At 32.0% G+C, this 9842-nt stretch overlaps 1 pseudogene; it reads left to right on the forward strand.

The window, feature by feature from the left end:
- Nucleotides 1–9592, forward strand: part of LOC108521257 (zinc finger protein 85-like) — a 17888-nt pseudogene extending 8296 nt beyond the window's left edge.
- Nucleotides 9593–9842: the final 250 nt, after the last annotated feature.

Genomic DNA, 9842 nt, shown 5'->3' on the forward strand with positions numbered 1-9842 from the left:
GCTTCCTCTCAGGGGTGTACTCCACCCTGTGAGGTGTGGGGTGTCAGACTGCCCCTAGTGGGGGATGTCTCCCAGCTAGGCTACTCAGGGGTCAGGGACCCACCTGAGCAGGCAGTCTGTCCGTTCTCAGATCTCAACCTCCGCGTTGGGAGATCCACGGCTCTCCCCAAAGCTGTCAGACAGAGTCGTTCGCGTCTGCACCGGCCCCCGCTGCTTCCGCTGTTCAATTTTGCATGTTATTTCAAATACTTTTCACCATTTTTGTATCTTTCTTAATGAAAATTTAATTTGTTCATTTTTAAATTGTTAGTCAACTTTATGGTTTAGTTTTAAGAGTTGTTTATATATTCTGAATATTGACTCATCACATGTGATTTGCAAATATTTTCACTCATTTTCCAGGAGGCATTGCCACTCTATTAAATGTTTTTTTTTGGGGGGGATATGCAGAAATTTTGAAGTATGGTGTAGTTAAATTTTTCTGTTCTTCTCTTTATTGCCAATGCACTTAATGTCACATCTAAGAAAATGGTGCCAAGACCAATGTCATGTCTTTCCCCTATATTTTTTCTAACAGATTTTTTAGTTTCTTTTTAAGTCTAACTATATTATTTAAAATATTTTTTTGTAGATGGCTTAAAGAAACGATCTGAATTTATTGTATCAGTGTAGATGTCCAGTTTTTAACATTATATTTTGAAGAGTTTATCCTTTCTCTATTGTGTGTTCATGGCAACTTTGTGGAAGAGCATTTGATCACATATAGAAGGGTTTATTTCTGAATTCTCATCTGTTTATTTGTCTTTGTGTCAGTACCACATTGCTTCTGTTATTGTAGCTTTTAATATATTTTAAAATCAGAAAGTATAATGACTTTGTTTTTTTTTTTAATAGATGTATGGCAAAAGCTCATAATAAAATTTAAAATTTTAAACAATATTTCTGTAAAAAACTGCTATTGGGATTTTTATGCAGATTTCATTGAATTTGTTCACCACTGTAGGTTGTGTTGACATCTTTAAAAAGTTAAATATTTTGACGCTTCAGCAAGAAATGTTGGATTGTATTTTATTTTCACGTATTTTTGATTTGCCAGTTTTACTTCAGCTCTCAATTTCTAGTTTTATTCAGTGTCAGTCAGAAGACACAAATTGTATAATTTTGATCTTAAATTTACTTGTTGTTGTTATTGTTATTTTGAGATATGATCTTACTCTGTCACCTAGGCTGGAGTACACTGGCATGATTTTGACTCCCTGCAGCCTCAACCTCCTGTGCTCAACTGATCCTTTCACCACAACCTCCTGAGTAGGTGGGAGTACTGACATGCACTACCATGTCTGGCTAACTTTTTGATTATTTTAATGAACAGGGTCTCACTATGCTGCCAGGCTTGTTTTAAATCTGCAGCCCCAAGTGATCCTCTCTTCTTGGTCTTGCAAAGTGTTGGGATTACAGGCATGTGCTACCCACACAGTATTCCTAAATTTAATAAGAGTAGACTTATTATGTGGCCTAACAGAATACACCAGATGCAAATAAGAATATTGTGTATTTGCTTGCTTTTGACTGGAAAGTTTTGTACATGTCTGTTAAGCCCATTTGGTCAATGATATGGTTTTGATGTGCATGTTCTCCAAACCTTATGCTTCTATGTAATCCTCAATGTTAGATGTGAGACCTGGTGGGATGTGTTTTGGTCATTGGGGCAAATATTTCACGAATGGCTTGACGCCATCCTCTTGGTAATCAAAAACATTACACTCCATTAATTCAAATGAGAGTGACTTTATTAAAAGAACCTGGTTCCTTCACCTCCACATTTGCTCTGTCTCTTACCATGTGATATGTTCAGTTACTTTTTGGCTTCCATTATGATTGTAAGCTTCCTGAAACCCTCACCGGAAGCAGATGCTGACACGTACTTTCTGTACAGTTTGCCAAAATGTAAGCCAAATAAACCTTTTATCTTTATAAATTCTCCACTCTCAGGTAATCCTCTATATGCAAAATAATCAATACTGTCTCTATTGTTGTCCATGTTTCATGTTTTCTTATTGATCTTTCATCTGAATTTTCTATTTATTATTGAAAATGAGGTCTTATTATGTTGCTATATATTTCTAGTTTCACTGTTGTTAATTTTCCTTTATGTATTTTGGAGGCTGATGTTATAAATACACATACCTATAGATAGATAAATATATTAGTTTTAGATTCTTGGTAAATTGACCTATTTTACCATTATATAATGCCAATATTTGTCTCATACTAGTACTTGATATAAACCACATTCTGTCTAATATAATTATGATGACCTCACTGAATTGTAGTCACTATTTGCATGGAATAGATATTGTTTCTACTCTTACTTTCAGCCTATTTGACTCTGCTAAAATGAGTCTCCTGTAGGAAGCATATTGTGTGTATTTTTTTATAAACCACTCAGGCATTTTATGTCTTTTGCTTTATATACATTTATTTATTTACTTATTTATTTATTCATTTATTTTTGAGATAAGGTTTCACACACACTGCCAACCAGTCTGTTTTGCAGGGGCATGATCATGGCTAACTGCAGCCTCAACCTCCCAGACTCTGATGATCTCATTTCAGCCTCTCAAGTAGCTGTGTTACAAGTATGTGCCATTACACTGAGATAGTTTTTTTATTTTCTTTATTTTTTACTTTTTTAATGTATTTTGTAGAGACAGGGTTTTGTCATGCTGCCCAGGCTGGTCTTAAACTCCTGAAATATGTGATCAGCCCATTTTGGCTTCCCAAAGTCCTGGGATTACATTTCTTTTTATTAAGTAATTTAATTAATTTATTTTTAAAATGAATGCTTAAAGAAATAAAGTTAGCACTACCAGTTTCAGTGTTACTGTTTTATGTGTTTTTTTGAAGATATGTTTTATTTCCTGTTTTACTGCTTTATTTTTTATTTTATTTTGCAGTGATGTTTTATTTTTTGTTTTGCATACTTTCTATAAATATTATCTTTGTAATCATCTTGAAAAATGGAGACTACATAAAACATCTTAAAGTTAAAACAATATATTTTATCTCATAACAACTTTAATTGAATAGAAAACTATACCTCTATATTTCCAGTTTGTTATTGATACTAAAATCATTTTATATTGTATATCTATTAACAGATTTATGCAGATTTATATTTTGTTTTTTATATTATGTAGATGAACTTTCAGGGTTCTAGGCACCATCATTATAATAGTAAAGGATTCTATAAGTGTCCTTATATAATATTTATAAGGACATAGATGTCCTTATATTTAATAGATGTTTACATTTAATAGAGCTTTATATTTGTATGTAGTTCTATGATGCTGTCCAGTATCATTTTATTTTTCAACATAATGGACTCATTTTAGCATTTCTCCTTTTTTATATGCAAAGTCTCACTATGTTGCTCAGGCTAATCTTGAACTCTTGTTCTCAATTAGTCTGACTGCCTTGGCCTCCTAAAGATGTAGGATTACAGGCATGAGCCACTGTGCCTGGCCACCATGTAGCATTTTTTTGTAGGACTGTGCTAGTGATAAAGAGTACCCTCACCTTTTATTTTGGAAAGTCTATTTATATATTGTTTTTGAAGTAAAACAATTTTAACTCAAGTATTGGTTAAGAATGTTATTACATCAAAAAAGTTTGCAGCCTTTTTTATCTTCAAGTAACCTCTACATTACTTTTTCCCTATATTCTTCTAAGATTCCTTTCATGAATATATTGATCTACTTAATGACCTCCAATAAGTTTTACATTCCATGTTTTAAATTTTTGTGTTATATATTTTAGGGTATGCCACCTCACACCAGTTAATTGTGTTTCAGTTTTTTTAGTTTATAATATAATTCTGTATGACAATACTTAACTTTGTGCAATTTAATATAGTGTGGAGCAGAATCAAATATGAATCAGCTGTATGTCTGTTGCCAATATAATTATCTCTGTTTATTTGTCTGGATAAATTTATCCCTGTATTTTTTAATGACATGTATATTTGTTGCATAGGTTTGTTATGAATGGTTGTTTAATTCTGTCTAGGTGAGTAGTCATAAAAGCTTTTCTAATTCCAACATCTATTTGGGAATCTATATTATTTTTGTGTGGGATAAACACTTTTGGAGTTGATGATAATTTAAAACTATCCTAACTCTGAATCTCTTTTAGATATTATTGTTCACTTTTACTTGTCAAAAACACAACACAATTTACAATACAATATTTTCAAATATTGAACTTAGTCATGTTAATTATATTGGCATTGCTATGCAACATATTGCTAGAATGTTTTTATCTTGCAAAGCTAAATCTCAATGCACATTACACACCTTTGATTTTTCTCATTTCCTGGCATGTTTCCAACACCATTCTGTTCTCTGTTTTTAAGGGTGTAACTGCTTTGTATATTTTATACAGTTTCTGTCATTTTTTGGCTGGCTCATTTCATTTTGCATAATGTCATCAAGATTTATCTTTATAGTTGTTAGAATATTTTCTGCTTTTTGAGAATGGAGTAATATTCCAGTATTTTTTTATTTCAAATTATATCTACTGAATGACATTGTGACAGAAATTTGCATTGCTTTTACCCATTGGCTTTTAGTAACAATGTTGCAATAATTGCAAATGACTATTATGACCATATATGTGAAAGTTTGTATATGTGCTGCATTCTATTTTATTAGTATACTTTTTCACCTTTAGACTCATACTAATTTGTTTTAATTCTGTAGTTTTGCAATGTGTTTTAAAATCAGAAACTGTAATGCCTCCATCATTATTCCTTTTTTGAAGATTGTTGAGTACTTTATTGCCTCTTGAAATTCCATATACTTTTGAGGTTACTGCTTCTATTTCTTCAAAAATGCAATGAGAAGTTTGAAGGGCATTGCATTAAATCTGTAGATTACATTGAGCAGTATAGACATATTCATAATATTAATCACTTCAACCTTTGAACAAGAGCATGTCAAATAGTGTGTTGTTTAATTTCTATATATTTGTGAATTTTTCAACTTTTTTCTATCATTATTTTATACTCTCATTCCATTTTGATGATAGAAAGTAATTTATAAAAGTTCAGTTTTAAAAAATTAGTTAAGATTTTTTTTTGGCCTAACAGGTGATCTATCAAGAAAAATGTTTTATTAGCTATTGAGAAGGGTATTCTGATGTTTTGAAAGTGTTCTCTGTACCTCTGCTAGATATAATTGTTTTATACTGCCTTGAAGTCCTCTCTTTCTTTACTAATATTCTGTCTTTTATTTTAATTACAGAAGTGGGGTATTGAAATATTCTATCTAATTATATTGTTCTCTGTTTCTTCAATTCTGTCAATATTTGCTTTATATATTTGGAATCCTAATGTGAGATGCACACACACATACACACATACGCTTGCAAACACACATACATACACATATATACAAATTTGACATAGATTTACAGTGAATGAATCCATTATTGCTTAATGTCCTACTGTGTGTCTTTGGAGTTTTAACTTCAGTACATTTTATAAAATATGACAGTTTTTTACCTAAGATGTAGCTTATCTAATATTATTTTTATGTCTTCTGCTCTCATCTGGTTAATATTTACATGAAATGTTTACTTCTATCTTGCCACTTTTAATCTTTCTTTCATCATTAGATCTCAATTGACTCTTGTAGAAAAGCAAGTTGGATCTTGATTTTTACATTTTTAAAATAAATTCTTTTATTTAAAGCATGTCCCTTGATTGGAAAGTTAAATACATATATAACTTTCTGAAAGAGAAAGACCTATTAATGTCATTTTGTTTTATCTTATTCTTGTGTCTGTGTCTCTCATTTTCTCTTTCCATCTTTCTGTCTTTTTGATTTTTGTATTAATATACTTTCACCTATTTCTTGTTTTCTTTTGTTTATACATACAGATTTTTTGGTGTGTGGTATCTTGGAGATTACATAAAACCTCTAAAGAATATAACAATATATTATAATCTGGTAAAAATTTAACTTCAGCTGCATACAAAAGTTTTTCATTACATCTCTTGTTTGTTACTGATATTGCTAATTATATTAACAGATGTTTATAATAATTTCTATGCTTTTATCTTTCAAATTTTAGAGAATAAAAATGTTTCTGCACCATTGCAATGCTAACAAATTCTATTTTTGAATATGTGCATATCTTTCCCAGAATGTTATATATTTTCATCTGATTATATGTTCCTTTCTTTGGATCATGTCATTTTTAGTGGACGGAACTTATTTCAGCTGCTTTGATATGTAGGGCATATAGATTGCCAATATACTTTCTCAGAATTTGATTATTTTGGAAGGTCCTTTTTTTATTTGGCAGGACAGTTTTGCTGATTGTATTATTCTCACTTCACATGGAGTTTTGTAGTTTTTGTTTTTGTTCTTGTTTGTTCATTTGTTTGTTTCCCAGAACTTTGACAATATCACACAGTTCCGTTCTGGCCTGCAAAATTTTTGTTGACAAATTCACTAGTTATCTGATAAGACTATGCTTATAAATGACACATCATTTCTATCATCCATCTCCTAAGATTCTTTTCTTGTCTGTGACTTTTGAAATTATGTTTATGTATTTGTTTGTTATAAATGTCTCTGTGTATATCCTAGTTTGCTTATTGAGCTTCATTATATCATTTTTTTCTTACTGTCAGAATTTTTCAATTCTTTTGTATTTATTACCTCAAGTTTTTTTTTTGATGTTTTAATATTTTTGTTGTTATTCTTAATTTTCTGATTTGTAATAGTTGTCTGTGCTCCTGTTTCACTAATTGAGTATTAATCATTCATCTTCATTTTTATATGGTTGCTTTCTCAAAATTTTGTAATTTTTTTAATGGGACCATATTGCCCTAATATTTTGTATACATTTTAATTTTTGACTGAGATTTTGGACGATTAAAAAAAAAAAAAGCTCTGTTTCCCAATCTTTATAATGTAGCTTTGTCCTGGCATAGTCTGAAACCAATTATCTTGGCTAGAGGTCCTGGGAGTCTCTCAAACATGTCCTTAAGATGTGTCTTGTCAAATTTTTTTGTTTTTTCATAAAGGAATTATTCATGTTCCTTCTTAATAGTCAGTAGTCACTTGCTACACCTGCTTCCTATCTGTGGTACTGGAGTCTCTCTGCTGCTGTAACATTTACCTTTGGTCTCAGCAGACTCAAACTGTCATTGCAAATTATACCACTATTTCTTTCAGCATTTTATATCATGGAAGACAGAAACCAGTGTCTGAAAAGGCCCCTAGAAGCCAGAAAGAAAGATGTATGTGACACTGTTTTTATTCTCTTCTGAAAAAGAAACCAGGAGACAGGAAGCAGTGGCTCATACCTTTAATCCCACCACTTTGGGAGGCTGAGGTAGGTGGATCACGTGAAGTCAGAAATTTGAGACCAGCCTGGCCAACATGGTGAAACCCCATCTCTACTAAAAATACAAAAATTAGCTGAATGTGGTGGTGGGTGCCTGTAATCCCAGCCACTCAGGAGGCTGAGGCAAGAAAATCACTTGAACCTGAAAGGTGAAAGTTGCAGTGAGCCAAGGTCATGCCACTGCATTTCAGCCTGAATGATGGAGCGGGACTCCATCTCAAAAAAAAAAAAAACTGGCAATTTATTTCCAAAGGCACTATGTTATACTGGGGTGCTGGAAGAGCTGTGTTGTTTAAATGTAATGGATTTTTTTTTTCTTTTTTTGTGGCTCTTTAAATTGTTCTCACCTGGAGCACAGTACACACTTAACTCATTATATTTTCCACAAAAGTATTTTGGTCTGGATGTTTTTGTTACATTTATATGTCTCTGAAGAAACTTGAGTCTGTGATATTTTACTGTGCCATCTTGCTTTTATGGTTTCTATAATCTTATAGGTTAGATTTGTAACATATATTTGAGTCTAGTAAGTGGAGTAATTTGGTTTTTCTTATTTCCTTCAGTTATGTGTTCTCATTTTCCTCAACTTCTTTGGCCAGAGGAAGACATGAAGGATTCTTTCCAAAAAAAAAAAAAAAAAACTGAGAAATATGAAAAATGTGGACATGAGAATTTACAATTAAGGAAAGGCTGTAAAAGTGTGGATGAGTGTAAGGTACACAAAGGACATTATAATGAATTTAACCAATATTTAACAACTACCCAGAGTAACATATTTCAATGTAATAGATATGTAAAAGTCTTTCACAAATTTTCAAATTCAAATAGACATAAGATAAGACATACTAGAAAGAAACCTTTCAAATGCAAAGAATGTGGCAAATCATTTTGAATGCTTTCACAAGTAAATCAGCATAGGAAAACTCACACTAGAAAGAAGTTCTACAAATGTAAAGTTTGTGGCAAAGGCTTTAACTGGTCCTCAAACCTTACTAAGCATGAGAGAATTCATACTGGGCAGAGACCGTGCAAATGTGAAGAATGTGGCAAAGCCTTTAACCAGTCCTCAAATCTTACTAAACATAAGAGAATTCACACTGGAGAGAAACCCTTCAAATGTGAAGAATGTGACAAAACATTTTACCAGCTCTCAGATCTTACTAAACATAAGAGAATTCATAATGGGGAGAAACCCCACAAATGTGATGAATGTGGAAATACCTTTAACTGGTTCTCAACTTACACTAGACATAATATAACTCATACTGGGAAGAAACCCTATAAATGTCATGAATGTGGCAAAGCATTTTACTGGTCCTCAACCCTAACTAGACATAAAAGAATTAATACTGGAGAGAAACCATATAAATGTGAAGAATGTGGCAAAGCTTTTAATCATTCCCCACACCTAACTAGACATAAGATAATTCATACTGGAGAGAAACCCTACAAATGTGAAGAATGTGGCAAAGACTTTAGTTTATTCTCAACTTTTACTGAACATAAAAGAATTCATACTGGAGAGAAACCCTACAAATGTAATGAAGGTGGCAAAAGCTTTATGTGGTCATCAGTTCTTACTAAACATAAGAGAATTCTGGAGAGAAACCCTGCAAGTGTGAAAAATGTGACAAACCTTTTAACTGTTCCTCACACCTTACTAGACATAAGAAAATTCATACCAGAGAGAAACCCTACAAATGAGAAAAATGTGGCAAAGTCTTTCAGGTATTCTCAATCTCTACTGAACATAAGGTAATTTACACTGAAAAAAACCCCTACAAATGTGCAAATGTGGCCAAGGATTTAAATGGTCCTCAACCCTTACTAAACATAAGATAATTCATACTGGAGAGAAACCTTACAATGTGAAGAATGTGGCAAAGCCTTTAACAAGTCCTCAATTCTTAACAGACATAAGATCATTCATACCACAGAGAAACTCTACAAACCTGGGAATTGGTACAATGCTTTTGACAACACCTCAAACTTTTCTAAACATAAAAGAAATAATAACAATGAGGAACCCTAGAAATGTGAAGAATATGAAAAAGCCTTTAAATGTTTGTCACACTTGATTGTATGTAAGATAATTCATACTGGAGAAAACTCCTACAAGTGTGAAGAATGTGAGAAAACTTTTTACAAATGCTTACACCTTACTGCACAGTAAAGCATTTATACTTGGGGAAAATTATATCAATATAAAGAATGTGGGAAAGCCATTATTATCTGCTCACAGTGTTCTCAACCTCAGAGAGTTTGTACTTAATAAAAGCACTATAAATGCTATTTTGTCCAAAGATCTTTCAGGAAATGTAACCCTTTAAAGTGAAGAAGAGTATTCTGGAGACAAACATTACAAATATAAAGAGGGTTGTAGTATCTTTATTTGTTTCATAGATCTTATTCTACACATTTTG

Source organism: Rhinopithecus bieti, unplaced genomic scaffold (genome assembly GCF_001698545.2).
Source record: "Rhinopithecus bieti isolate Rb0 unplaced genomic scaffold, ASM169854v2 scaffold_57164, whole genome shotgun sequence".
Classification (NCBI taxonomy): Eukaryota; Metazoa; Chordata; class Mammalia; order Primates; family Cercopithecidae; genus Rhinopithecus; species Rhinopithecus bieti.